Source organism: Hyla sarda, chromosome 5 (assembly GCF_029499605.1).
Source record: "Hyla sarda isolate aHylSar1 chromosome 5, aHylSar1.hap1, whole genome shotgun sequence".
Classification (NCBI taxonomy): domain Eukaryota; kingdom Metazoa; phylum Chordata; class Amphibia; order Anura; family Hylidae; genus Hyla; species Hyla sarda.
The window spans coordinates 183,004,572-183,019,636 of NC_079193.1; the positions used below are offsets into that span (position 1 = coordinate 183,004,572).

Below are 15,065 nucleotides of genomic sequence, written 5' to 3' on the forward strand. Positions count from 1 at the left end.
AAGGGGTCCAGTGACAACCCCACAGGTGTTTGATGACATTTTCGTAAAAGTTGGATGTGTAAATGAATTTTTTTTCCCACTAAAATGCTGGTTTTTCCCTAAATTTTATATTTTTACAAGGGGTAATAGGAGAAAATTCACATTTGGCTTTTGGAAAGCAAATTTTGCTGAAATGGTTTTTGGGGAACATGTTGCATTTAGAAAGCCCCTGTGGTGCCAGAACAGCAAAAAAAACAAACAAACACATGGCATAATATTTTGGAAACTGCACCCATCAAGGAACGTAACAAGGGGTACAGTGAGCTTTAAAACCCCACAGGTGTTTGACGACTTTTTTGTTAAATTCGGATCTGTAAATGAAAATTTTTTTTCACTAAAATGCAGATTTTTGCCCAATTTTTTATTTTTACAAGGCGTAATAGGCGAAAATTTGTAACCCCATTTCTTCTGAGTATGAAAAAATACCCCATGTGTGGATGTCAAGTGCTCTGCTGGTGCACTACAATGCTCAGAAGAGAAGGCACGCCATTGAGCTTTTGGAGAGAGAATTTGGTTGGAATAGAAGTGGGGGGCCTTGTGCGTTTACAAAGCCCCCATGGTGTCAGAACAGTGGACCCCCCCCCCACATGTGACCCCATTTTGGAAACTACACCCCTCACAGAATTTAATAAGGGGTGCAGTGAGCATTTACACCCTACTGGCGTTTGACAGATCTTTGGAACAGTGGGCTGTGGACATCCCTGATCCCTTTTATTTTCCGGGTCACCAGAGACCTGTATGACCCGGAATCACTGCAGATTTTGCAGCGATTGCCGACACGGGGGGTCTCAGGAACCCCCTGGGCATTGTCACGGGATGGCTTCTGAATGATTTCAGCAGTCATCCTGGTCCGGTCCCCGCCCGGAACGCGGAAGGGACCGAAGTTCCCATGGGTCCTTAAGTAGCAGGGTGTCGGGGCGTACCTGTACACCCTGGGTCCCTAAGTGGTTAATGTTGCCCCTTGTATAGTGGTGACAGTGACTTATCCAAGCTCCTACTGACTGGAAGGAGATAGATGAGATTGCATTCGGTCACCATCAGGGGTTCAGGGATACGGGAACCTTGGGCAGAGCCGTCCCCTGCAGTAAGTAACTGGGATGGTTTTAATGGGTAAAATAAGGTTTTACACCAAAAAAAGGAACAATTTGGGGGTGACTCAGAAACTCTTTGACTGGAAAGGATCTGTATTTACATTAAATATGTGTGACGCAAGTAAAATATGTATTTACTGAAATGGATAAATTATATAATGTTAAAATTACAGGAAAGAAATCATAAAATAATGTAACTGTTGTAAAAATGTATTTTAATAAAATAAAAAGGATTAAAAAAATAAAAATAAATAAAAAACCTGTGTCCCAGCACAGGTATCCTTCCTAAACAGAAATTCATAGTCATGACTAGACAAAAATGAAGCCTTCTTGAAACATGGTTTGTTGGCATAATAGAAAATGAATTGTGTAGTAATAGGAGATAAAGTACCGTAGCTGAACACATGAACAATAAACACGTAACAGCTAAAAAACAAATATAAAGAACACAATGTGTCAAGTAAATGTTATCCTGTCCATATCTGTCCTGAGATTAACAAAACATTAACTTCAGTTACATGAATATCATAATTCTTAAATTGTTTGAGAGGAACCTCTGTATGGTAGAGATAAAGTAAAATCATCTAACATCCAGGTCTGTGATACACTGGGAATAATGCCCAGAAGGTTTCACTTTGATAGATTCCTGCACCCCTTCTTCTCCGTGAGGTGGATCCAGACCCTTTCTTAGACAGTAATACAAACACTTCACACTGCATGTGTTTTGCTGGTGTCAGATGACTGCGTCCAGCGTTGCTGTAAGGCTAGCTGTCTCTGTGCCATATTTCATGTCCTATACACCTTATTACCAGATGTGTTCATGCTACCTGGGCACTGATCCCAAGGACTGTTTTGCATATTGTACTTGGGGTGTTTAACATTTGTTTCTGCCAAAGATCCCCTAGGTTAAATGCGTTTTCTAAATCCAGATATTTCTAAACCCTATTCCCTGTGGGACATGAAAACACTAATGCAGAAATGTGAAAATCCTGCATTAGTAGCACATGTTTTAAAGGGTGAGGATTACTAAGGTACAAATTACTCATGAGAAGTCACATTTTTCAACACCTCGTATCTTTATAAGGACATATTCTATAGATGTCAGGCGGACTGACGACTGTTCACTGGATGCATTATGAAATATTATTTAAAAGCAGAAAATTGATATTAAAATATAGTTTTACATCTGTTAAAGCAGATTCTCATATAAATCAACCATTACTGTAAATAAACCACATACACCAAAACTTTTACAGCCAAGGAATAACTACATTTCCAGGTACCTATGTGCAGTGTGAAAAACAGCAGAATAAAATTTTTTTAAACAAAAAACAACCACACTGGTGCTATGGAAATATACAATACTTGCAGGATTTTTACAGTAGCTACACACAGCACTGTTACTTTGAATATTTCTGTAGAATAAGAATTTTGTTTTCAAGAATTATTATAGATTGTAAGAGAATACTGATGCCAATATACTGATTTGCTTTGAATTTAAATTTTAAAATACAAGTAGCAGTTGGCCAGTATGTAAACATTTTAGATGTTGTCATTTATATCATATGTATTTCTTCTTCTTATTATTATTATTTTACTGTGTTTTTGTCACTCTGAAAAAGTGTAGCAGGCTTATACAGACACTTACCAGCCCGATGTATGCAACCGATGGGTGGATGAGAGGTAAATATTTAGGAATACTCTTGAAGGGTATTTCCAATGTGTATAAAAATAAGATGTGAATATAGCCTAAAGATTAAAGGAGTTTTGTAGTGAAAGATAACTTATCCAAGGGTATAAGCTATGGATTGTGGGGGGGGGGGGGGGGGTCCGACCGCTAGGACCCCCCTGCAACCTCCTGAACGGGGCCCCGGCAGTCTCCCATAGAGATACATGGAGGGGTGCGTGTCATCTGCGGCTTCTTGCGGGGGTTGGAAGGGCCACTTTCGTCAGACTGCTCCATCCAAGAGATCGCAGGGGGTCCCAGAGGTCGGACCCCCCCCCGCAATCTATAACTTATCCCCTATCCTTTGGAAAGGGGATAAGTTATTTTTCACTGCACTACTCCTTTAACACTTTCCGGTGGAAAACATTTATTTTTATCAACTGGTGCCAGAAAGTTAAACAGATTTGTAAATTACTTTTATTAAAAAATATTTATCCTTTCAGTGTTTATTAGCTTCTATATACTACAGAGAAAGTTCTTTTTTGGGGGGATTTTTTTTTTTCTGTCCATGGTGCTCTCTGCTGACACCTCTGTCCGGATCAGGAACTTTCCAGAGTAGGATCAAATCCCCATAGCAAACCTATGCTGCTCTGGACAGTTCCTGATACAGATAGAGGTGTCAGCAGAGAGCACTGTGGATAAAAAAAAAAAAAGAAATCTCTGTAAAATACAGCCGCTAATAAGTACTGTAAGGATAAAGATTTTTTAATAGAGGTAATTTACAAATCTGTTTAACTTTCTGGCACCAGTTGATTTAAAAAAAAAAAAAAAGTTTTCCACCGGAGTACCCCTTTAAATCTTATAGTTAAATTTTGTGGTTGGAGCATATCACTTTCTGGTATGCCCTAGGTGGAAACAGGAAAAGCACTAATGATTAACACACTTATTTTTTAAATTCTTTCTTAAGTCCATGCCGCAAATAGTTCATGGTGAGTGGGTCAGAAATTTACTATTCTCTCTAATTTCCTTCACAATTAAAGAATTTATGAGAAAAGAAGATGCCACCCAAAAAAAGGTTATAAAAACGCTATTTAGAAAGAACGGTATAAAAAATAGTGTATAATATTAAAAAAAACTTTCAGCAGACTATGCGTGGTCCTGCTACTCAGCCCCATTCACTTAAATAGGGCTAAGTGGCAATACCAGATAGAACTTATGAACAGGTATGGTACTGTTTTTAGAAGAAATCATGTAAATACAGTAAAAAGTCAAAAATTTGTCTCAGGACCCTTATTCAATAAATGGTCAATAGAAGCGTAAAAAGATATCCACACTCACCGCAAGATTCGCGACTTGATCCTTCTATGTAGAGCAGCCGGCGGGTCCCGGTGACTAGTGATGCAGAGCGTTCAGAGGCTATTACCGGCAATTTCGCGCACTTTGTGTGCGAAATTGCTGGTAATAGCCTCTGAAGGCTCTGAATCAATAGTCACCGGGACCCGCCGGCTGCTCTACATAGAAGGATAAAGTCGCAAATCTTGCGGTGAGTGCATATATCTTTTTTTGCTTCTATTGACCATTTATGTGACACATCTATCCTTCACTTTATCCTAGCACAACCGACGACTTACTGCTTATATCAAAGGTCTCCATTATCGCTATTCTTCCCAACATCTGGGCATTCCTAATACTTATACACTAAATTGACCCTTTTCTTACCTGCTAGGACAGTAGTGCCACCTAGTTCATTACTTTCCACAATAGACCCTTGTTTAATGCCTATACAACATATAGGTACATCAGTATGATGCAGACACAGAATAGATTCCACTCTATGCCTTATGGTACCTGCTTTTTCTTGTAGCTGACAAGAAAACCATCAGCGCCCAGCATCATAAATCACTCCAGTGTTGGTCATTTAATCTCCTAGATGTCTTTTTCAATACCGACCTGTCCTGTGTCGGCTCTGTAAGGATGACATTTGACAGCCATGCTGGAATTCCTAATACAGCTTTCAATTGAAGGGGTTAATATTAAAGACGTTTTAATCAACTATAGTGGCATATATATGTCTTTTCTGCACTGTATCTACATAAATATAATACAATAGACTTATGTCCATGCGGTAGTCTCCATGGCAACTCTTTATTGTTAGAATTAAATATTATTTTACCCGAACCTTTAACTTTCCATTTTCCACTTGCTGAAGGACATTTGTTCTTTACCTCCATTTGAAGACACAACAAAAGAAAATTATATGAGTAGAACTCTGGCTTTGTCTCACCATTGTAAAACATTTCTTTGCATTTTATATCAGTGGTGGTTTATGAACAAGAATATGTCCATTGGGAAAAATAAATATTTCTTAATCCAAAAAGACTTGAAACCTGAGCAGCACTGGAATCTTTTTATTAGCAAAGACCTGCCAGCATTGGATCAATAAGCTTAATTATCCTGATACTGGCACCAACTGCGTATATAACCGCTGCTGAGTGTTTGCAACAATGATCCATTGAAATGGTTTACAATTCCTGGAAGACCAATCCATCACATGAAAAGCTAAAGGCCACTGGCACTTGGACTATCTTGCTATTTGTTTCTGATTTAAATACAAGTGAACATGAAATGTGAAGGTCTCTATCTGTGACTCATCCTCTAGAGAGAAGTGGGCCATGAAATGCCATCCTGTGCCATCCATCTACGAATAGTAAGTGAATAAATCCAACTTTAAGTTTCAGTACACCTTTCATTATTACAGCAGTGGTTGCCTATATATCCACCACAAACAATTAATACAGATTAAAGTGTTCAGCCTTATTAGTCTGCTAAGGTTTTCACAATACCATGGCATTGTGCCAGGTGAGTCTTGAGGTAAAGATATTTTTTTCAGATACCCTGTTTCTGTGTCTCATGCCATAGCTGAAACCACAAATTTTTTTTTTGTTTTGAAACATACGACAATCACCTAAGCCTACGTGCAAAACCTATTTATCTATTTTCAGAAATACATGTATATTTATTGGGGTCAATAAAGGGGAAACCCAGCTCTGGCTAATCAAATAAATGCCCTAAATTCCCCTTTATTAGTTTAAGGCTAGGTTCACATATGTCTGGCATAGTTTCTGGCATGCACTGGAGGGAAACTGATCCCATTCATTCAAATGGGACTTCACAATCATCCAGCATCTCAATTTTGACCCAGGATGGTTGGAAACGCCAGACGGCTTGCTGCGTTACCCCGTCCAGTGTCCAGAAGCAATGGACGCTGGATGCCATACAACTGATGCACATTGTAAGTTGTAGTCAGTTGTAGCATTAGTTGTGTCGAGATCTAGGCTGAGTTCACCTATGCCTGATGGCGGACATATGTGTACCCGACCTAACAAATCCTGTTAAGTTATGTTACAAAGAAATGTCTAAGGGCAAGTTCACACACAGCAAATTTGCTGCAGGTTTTCCATCTGGATTTGTGGACATAAAATCTGCAGGAGAATAAAGAAGCAGCAAAGTGATTTGTTCTTCTTATCAGTGGGGGTTTTAGTATTAAGACCGTAAAGTGATAAAATCTCTTCACGTGTCTCTCGCCGGCTCAATTTACATATTCATTGTCTGTGACTCCACATCCTAGTGAAGTGAAGTCACAGACAATGAATATGCAAATTGAGTGTGCGGAGCCCATCCCCCTGCACACGATTAACTGAATTCAGCAGAGGATCTTCTGGGGGACATATCTTAGGACTTATTGGACATATTTAAGTAAGTAATCCCTCATTGGACTTCTGCTCACCCACACTATAACCCAGTGTATTGGGTTTAGTGTGGGTGAACAGGCTGACAGTTTCCTTTAACATTTGAATGATTCAGAATGATTCAGAGGTGCATTGGCAAACTTTAGACTGGACTGTGCATGTGCTTTCACGAGTTGGAGGACCTTCCAGTATTACCAATTGTATTCCTGGTGACTATGGTCCCAGCTGCCTTAAAGTGTACCTGTTGCCAACAAAAGCTTTTGATATAATGTAGATAATACCATTATATGTATAATTTTAATATACGTTGATTAAAAAAATGTGTATATTTTTGGGTGAAAAAATGATGTCCCTCTAGCTATTGCATGTGTGTGTCTATGAGGAGTTCAAATACAGGAAATGAGGGCAGGAGAAGCAGGGCTCTGTGCTGGCTTTTGGCTTGTGAATCATCCTGCTGTGTGAGCCAGGGGTGTGTCATAGAGCCTCAGTGTGCAGAGCCCTGCTTGTCCGCCCACACTTCCTGTATTTGGACTCCTCATAGAGACACACAAACAATAGCTCTAGGGACAAAAATATACAAATGTTTATACCAATGTATATTACAATATACATAAAATGGTATTATCTATATTATATAAAAAGGCTTTGTTGACAACAGGTACACTTTAAGATCATTGACAAGATCCTTCTGTGTAGTTCTGGTCTGATTCTTCACTGTTCTTATAATCATTGTAACTCCACGAGGTGAGATCTTGCATGGAACCCCTGACCTAGTTATTTTGTGTTTCTTTAATTTGTGAATAATTGCACCAACTGTTGTAAACTTGTTACCAAGCTGCTTGGTGATGGTCTTGTAACCCATTCCAGTCTTGGATAGGTCTACAATTTACTTGAACAGCTCTTTGGTCTTGGCCATGGCAGAGAGTTTTGACTCTGATTGATTGCTTCTGTGGACAGGTATCTTTTATACAGGTAACAAGCTTCTCGGCCTTTTGGCTAACATCAAGTGTAGTATCTGTTCTTATCAGTTTACGCCGGTGACCCGAAGCGCCGGTATTGAGCTGGTGGGGATGGGTGCTGCATGGAGGGGGCAGGTGTACCGGGGTGTTCCGGAGCTGGTTCTGAGGAATCAGCTCGACGTCTGCCCCGATATGACCTGCTTCCTCCGGGTCTCGCCATGAGGTAGAGGGGTGTAGAGCCGAGGTACTTCTGTGCCTCGGAGAGTGGTGGCCCTGAGGTGCCAAAACTCACTGGGTGTTAACTCACTGAGTGAACGCACTGCACGATACTCACCTTTGGCACTCACCCTTGGTATCCCGGCCTTCTGGCTAGGATCAGGGTAATTTTTATAGATCCGGCCGGATGACCGGGCAGTATATCTGCACTCGTCCACTTATTTATTATTTTTTGTACACAGGATTGTCAGGATGCGGTAGCCTTCTGGGTGTCCCTCCTGGGGGTCTAGGGGAGGTGTGTGTGGCCATTAGGGTCCTCACCTCTCTGCAACCCCTGGGCATCTTGGCTTTGGTCAAGATGCCACCAGTATATGGCTCCTCGGCTGATACCATGGCTAATGCCTAGGTTGAAGCCAGGAGCAATTTCGGCCCCTTGGTAGCTTCGGCGAAAAGGGGCATCGAACCTGGATCCTTGCAGGTGCCTTTTAGCCCGGAGGTGAAGGGTAGGTTTGTTGGGGGGCCTCTCTCCTGTCGCAGAAGGGCTTAGCGATAGACCGCATCCTTTGTGCACGTTGTTTTAGTGTGACACGTTTGCACTTTTTCTTGCACTTTGGGTGATAGAGAGCACTTGCCTCGGCTCTTGAAAAAAAACAAAAAAAAAAACAAAGCTAAGATTAGGAGCACTTCCTTTAAGGAAGTGCCCCTAATATCAGCTTGTTATTCTATATCTCACTGTTTAAATAAACTTACCTATAAAATTATAGACTGATAATTTCTTTATCAGTATAGGCAAATGTTCAAAATTAGCAGGGGATCAAAAAATGTTTTCCTTCACTGTATTGAAAGTAAAGTTAATTTGCTGAAATAACATAAATTGATGTGTATGGTAGCACCCCCTAATTTTTGAACCACTGACTGTTGCAGTGTTTTTCTCGTTACAGGAAACCTGTAACCTGTGTTATGCTGCCCAAACTGTGGGCAACATAAATTAAAAACAGGAATCAGGGTCCCAGAATACTATAATAGAGACCAGGCTAGCAGTCACAGGGCCGTGACTAGGGAGAATAGGGAGAAATGTGTCATTTTGGGCCAGTAGAGCAGAGGGCAGTTGCTGGGAACTGCCTCAATTGCTAGTTACCCTGGGTCCCAGCCAAACATTTTGTTACGCCGAGCGCTCCGGGTCCCCGCTCCTCCCCGGAGCGCTCGCTACACTTCCCTCACTGCAGCGCCCCGGTCGGTTCCACGGACCCGGGGCGCTGCGTTACCACCTCCGGCCGGGATGCGATTCGCGATGCGGGTAGCGCCCGCTCGCGATGCGCACCCCGGCTCCCGTACCTGACTCGCTCCCCGTCAGTTCTGTCCCGGCGCGCGCGGCCCCGCTCCCTAGGGCGCGCGCGCGCCGGGTCTTTGCGATTTAAAGGGCCACTGCACCGCTGATTGGTGCAGTGGTTCCAATTAGTGTTTACACCTGTGCACTTCCCTATATCACCTCACTTCCCCTTCACTCCCTCGCCGGATCTTGTTGCCCTAGTGCCAGTGAAAGCGTTCCTTGTGTGTTCCTTGCCTGTGATTCCAGACCTTCTGCCGTTGCCCCTGACTACGATCCTTGCTGCCTGCCCCGACCTTCTGCTACGTCCGACCTTGCTTCTGTCTACTCCCTTGTACCGCGCCTTTCTTCAGCAGCCAGAGAGGTTGAGCCGTTGCTAGGGGATACGACCTGGTCACTACCGCCGCAGCAAGACCATCCCGCTTTGCGGCGGGCTCTGGTGAAAACCAGTAGTGACTTAGAACCGATCCTCTAGCACGGTCCACGCCAATCCCTCTCTGGCACAGAGGATCCACCACCTGCCAGCCGGCATCGTGACAGTAGATCCGGCCATGGATCCCGCTGAAGTTCCTCTGCCAGTTGTCGCTGACCTCACCACGGTGGTCGCCCAGCAGTCACAACAGATTGCGCAACAAGGCCAACAGCTGTCTCAACTGACTGTTATGCTACAACAGTTACTACCACAGCTCCAGCAATCATCTCCTCCGCCAGCTCCTGTACCTCCTCCGCAGCGAGTGGCCGCTTCTGGAATACGACTATCCTTGCCGGATAAATTTGATGGGGACTCTAAGTTTTGCCGTGGCTTTCTTTCCCAATGTTCATTACACTTGGAGATGATGTCGGACCAGTTCCCCACCGAAAGGTCTAAAGTGGCTTTCGTAGTCAGCCTGCTGTCTGGAAAAGCCCTGGCTTGGGCCACACCGCTCTGGGACCGCAATGACCCCGTCACTGCCTCTGTACACTCCTTCTTCTCGGAAATTCGAAGTGTCTTTGAGGAACCTGCCCGAGCCTCTTCTGCTGAGACTGCCCTGTTGAACCTGGTCCAGGGTAATTCTTCCGTTGGCGAGTATGCCGTACAGTTCCGTACCCTTGCTTCAGAATTATCCTGGAATAATCAGGCACTCTGCGCGACCTTTAAAAAAGGCCTATCCAGCAACATTAAAGATGTTCTGGCCGCACGAGAAATCCCTGCTAACCTACATGAACTCATCCATCTTGCCACTCGCATTGACATGCGTTTTTCCGAACGGCGTCAGGAGCTCCGCCAGGATATGGACTCTGTTCGCACGAGGCGTTTCTTCTCCCCGGCTCCTCTCTCCTCTGGTCCCCTGCAACCTGTTCCTGTGCCTCCCGCCGTGGAGGCTATGCAGGTCGACCGGTCTCGCCTGACACCCCAAGAGAGGACACGACGCCGCATGGAGAATCTCTGCCTGTACTGTGCTAGTACCGAACACTTCCTGAGGGATTGTCCTATCCGTCCTCCCCGCCTGGAAAGACGTCCGCTGACTCCGCACAAAGATGAGACAGTCCTTGATGTCTACTCTGCTTCTCCACGTCTTACTGTGCCTGTGCGGATGTCTGCCTCTGCCTTCTCCTTCTCTGCTGTGGCCTTCTTGGACTCTGGATCTGCAGGAAATTTTATCTTGGCCTCTCTCGTCAACAGGTTCAACATCCCGGTGACCAGTCTCGCCAGACCCCTCTACATTAATTGTGTAAACAATGAAAGATTGGACTGTACTATACGTTTCCGCACGGAGCCCCTTCTAATGTGCATCGGATCTCATCATGAGAGGATTGAACTGTTGGTCCTCCCCAATTGCACTTCTGAAATCCTTCTTGGACTTCCCTGGCTTCAACTCCATTCCCCAATCCTGGATTGGTCCACTGGGGAGATCAAGAGTTGGGGGCCCTCTTGTTCCAAGGACTGCTTAAAACCGGTTCCCAGTAAACCTTGCCGTGTCCCTGTGCTTCCTCATGTAACCGGTCTCCCTAAGGCCTATATGGACTTTGCGGACGTTTTTTGCAAAAAACAAGCTGAGACTCTACCTCCTCACAGGCCTTATGATTGTCCCATTGACCTCCTCCCGGGCACTACTCCACCCCGGGGCAGAATCTATCCTCTGTCCGTCCCAGAGACTCTTGCCATGTCTGAATACGTCCAAGAAAATTTAAAAAAGGGCTTTATCCGTAAATCCTCCTCTCCTGCCGGAGCCGGATTTTTCTTTGTGTCCAAAAAAGATGGCTCTCTACGTCCTTGCATTGACTACCGCGGTCTTAATAAAATCACGGTTAAGAACCGCTACCCCCTACCCCTCATCTCTGAACTCTTTGATCGTCTCCAAGGTGCCCATATTTTTACCAAACTGGACTTAAGAGGTGCTTATAATCTCATCCGCATCAGAGAGGGGGATGAATGGAAAACGGCATTTAACACCAGAGATGGACACTTTGAGTATCTGGTCATGCCCTTTGGTCTATGCAACGCCCCTGCCGTCTTCCAAGACTTTGTTAATGAAATTTTTCGTGATCTCCTATACTCCTGTGTTGTTGTATATCTGGACGATATCCTGATTTTTTCTGCCAATCTTGAAGAACACCGCCAGCATGTCCGTATGGTTCTTCAGAGACTTCGTGATAATCAACTCTATGCCAAAATAGAGAAATGTCTGTTTGAATGCCAATCTCTTCCTTTTCTAGGATACTTGGTCTCTGGCCAGGGACTACAAATGGACCCAGATAAACTCTCTGCCGTCTTAGATTGGCCACGCCCCTCCGGACTCCGTGCCATCCAACGTTTTTTGGGGTTCGCCAATTATTACAGGCAATTTATTCCACATTTTTCTACCATTGTGGCTCCTATTGTGGCTTTAACAAAAAAAAATGCCGATCCCAAGTCTTGGCCTCCTCAAGCGGAAGACGCCTTTAAACGACTCAAGTCTGCCTTTTCTTCGGCTCCCGTGCTCTCCAGACCTGACCCATCTAAACCCTTCCTATTGGAGGTTGATGCCTCCTCAGTGGGAGCTGGAGCTGTCCTTCTACAAAAAAACTCTTCCGGGCATGCTGTTACTTGTGGTTTTTTCTCCAGGACCTTCTCTCCGGCGGAGAGGAACTACTCCATCGGGGATCGAGAGCTTCTAGCCATTAAATTAGCACTTGAGGAATGGAGGCATCTGCTGGAGGGATCAAGATTTCCAGTTATTATTTACACCGATCACAAGAACCTCTCCTACCTCCAGTCTGCCCAACGGCTGAATCCTCGTCAGGCCAGGTGGTCTCTGTTCTTTGCCCGATTTAATTTTGAAATTCACTTTCGGCCTGCTGATAAGAACATTAGGGCCGATGCTCTCTCTCGTTCCTCAGATGCCTCTGAAATTGAACTCTCTCCTCAACACATCATTCCTCCTGACTGCCTGATTTCCACTTCTCCAGCCTCCATCAGGCAAACCCCTCCAGGAAAGACCTTTGTTTCTCCACGCCAACGCCTTGGGATCCTCAAATGGGGTCACTCCTCCCATCTCGCAGGTCATGCGGGCATTAAGAAATCTGTGCAACTCATCTCTCGCTTCTATTGGTGGCCGACTCTAGAGACTGATGTGGTGGACTTTGTGCGAGCCTGCACTATCTGTGCCCGGGATAAGACTCCTCGCCAGAAGCCCGCTGGTTTTCTTCATCCTCTACCTGTCCCCGAACAACCTTGGTCTCTGATTGGTATGGATTTTATTACTGACTTACCCCCATCCCATGGCAACACTGTTATTTGGGTGGTCGTTGATCGATTCTCCAAAATGGCACATTTCATCCCTCTTCCTGGTCTTCCTTCAGCGCCTCAGTTGGCTAAACAATTTTTTGTACACATTTTTCGTCTTCACGGGTTGCCTACACAGATCGTCTCGGATAGAGGCGTCCAATTTGTGTCTAAATTCTGGAGGGCTCTCTGTAAACAACTCAAGATTAAATTAAATTTTTCTTCTGCATACCATCCTCAATCCAATGGACAAGTAGAGAGAATTAACCAGATCTTGGGTGACTATTTACGACATTTTGTTTCCTCCCGCCAGGATGACTGGGCAGATCTTCTACCTTGGGCCGAATTCTCGTATAATTTCAGAATCTCTGAATCTTCCTCCAAATCTCCGTTTTTCGTGGTGTACGGCCGTCACCCTCTTCCCCCCCTCCCTACCCCCTTGCCCTCTGGTCTGCCCGCTGTGGATGAAATTTCTCGTGATCTTTCCACCATATGGAAAGAGACCCAAAATTCTCTCTTACAGGCTTCTTCTCGCATGAAGAGATTCGCAGATAAGAAAAGAAGAGCTCCTCCCATTTTTTCCCCTGGAGACAAGGTATGGCTCTCCGCTAAATATGTCCGTTTCCGTGTCCCGAGCTATAAGTTGGGACCACGCTATCTTGGTCCTTTTAAAGTTTTGTGTCAAATTAATCCTGTCTCTTACAAACTTCTTCTTCCTCCTTCTCTTCGTATCCCTAATGCCTTTCACGTCTCTCTTCTTAAACCTCTCATCCTCAACCGTTTTTCTCCTAAATCTGTTCCTCCCACTCCTGTTTCCGGCTCCTCGGACATCTTCTCTGTCAAAGAGATCTTAGCCTCAAAAAAGGTCAGAGGAAAAACTTTTTTTTTAGTGGATTGGGAGGGTTGTGGTCCAGAAGAGAGGTCCTGGGAACCTGAGGACAATATCCTGGACAAAAGTCTGATCCTCAGGTTCTCAGGCCCCAAGAAGAGGGGGAGACCCAAGGGGGGGGGTACTGTTACGCCGAGCGCTCCGGGTCCCCGCTCCTCCCCGGAGCGCTCGCTACACTTCCCTCACTGCAGCGCCCCGGTCGGTTCCACGGACCCGGGGCGCTGCGTTACCACCTCCGGCCGGGATGCGATTCGCGATGCGGGTAGCGCCCGCTCGCGATGCGCACCCCGGCTCCCGTACCTGACTCGCTCCCCGTCAGTTCTGTCCCGGCGCGCGCGGCCCCGCTCCCTAGGGCGCGCGCGCGCCGGGTCTTTGCGATTTAAAGGGCCACTGCACCGCTGATTGGTGCAGTGGTTCCAATTAGTGTTTACACCTGTGCACTTCCCTATATCACCTCACTTCCCCTTCACTCCCTCGCCGGATCTTGTTGCCCTAGTGCCAGTGAAAGCGTTCCTTGTGTGTTCCTTGCCTGTGATTCCAGACCTTCTGCCGTTGCCCCTGACTACGATCCTTGCTGCCTGCCCCGACCTTCTGCTACGTCCGACCTTGCTTCTGTCTACTCCCTTGTACCGCGCCTTTCTTCAGCAGCCAGAGAGGTTGAGCCGTTGCTAGGGGATACGACCTGGTCACTACCGCCGCAGCAAGACCATCCCGCTTTGCGGCGGGCTCTGGTGAAAACCAGTAGTGACTTAGAACCGATCCTCTAGCACGGTCCACGCCAATCCCTCTCTGGCACAGAGGATCCACCACCTGCCAGCCGGCATCGTGACACATTTTATAGTAATTCATAGTGTTTCCGGACCCCACTCCCTGCACCTGTTTCTAACTGCTCTTCCCAAACTGTTTCTAACTGGTCATTACCGAATTCCTGTGTTTCTGTTTTTCAATACATACTAAACGTAATCCTTTTTTTTTTTTTCTTCTTCTTTCTGTCTTCAGGTTCCTGAGGGTGGGGTGGGCTAGGGGTATAGAATATCCTTGCTGGATTATGCACTGGCTTGTCATTTTTATTGTCTTTTTTATTCTGTATGTAAAATATAAAATAATAAACAGATAAAAAAAAAAACAATCCTGTTCTCCATGTCCTTTTTCCCAGCCCTGATGCCTATTTCCAGTCTGCTGTCTCCTTTGTCACTGTTGAATATCTGAATATGTCACTACGTAAAGTTCCTGCATCCTGAGCTTTATACCTGGAGTGCTGTCATTGCTTTCTCTTGCTACAACCACTCCAGAATATTTAGATAACAACAATAATAAAAGCCATACAAAATACATACAATCTTAAAAAAGAAACAATGAAAACAACTATTGACTCTAAATGTTA

General features: G+C 45.0%; 1 protein-coding gene and 1 pseudogene across 16 annotated transcripts in view; one reads left to right on the plus strand and one right to left on the minus strand.

The window, feature by feature from the left end:
* The window catches only part of AHRR (aryl hydrocarbon receptor repressor), a 383,059-nt gene that overhangs the window by 48,018 nt on the left and 319,976 nt on the right, over positions 1-15,065 (minus strand). The window lies entirely within an intron of this gene.
* On the plus strand, positions 7,522-7,628 carry LOC130274713 (U2 spliceosomal RNA; annotated as a pseudogene).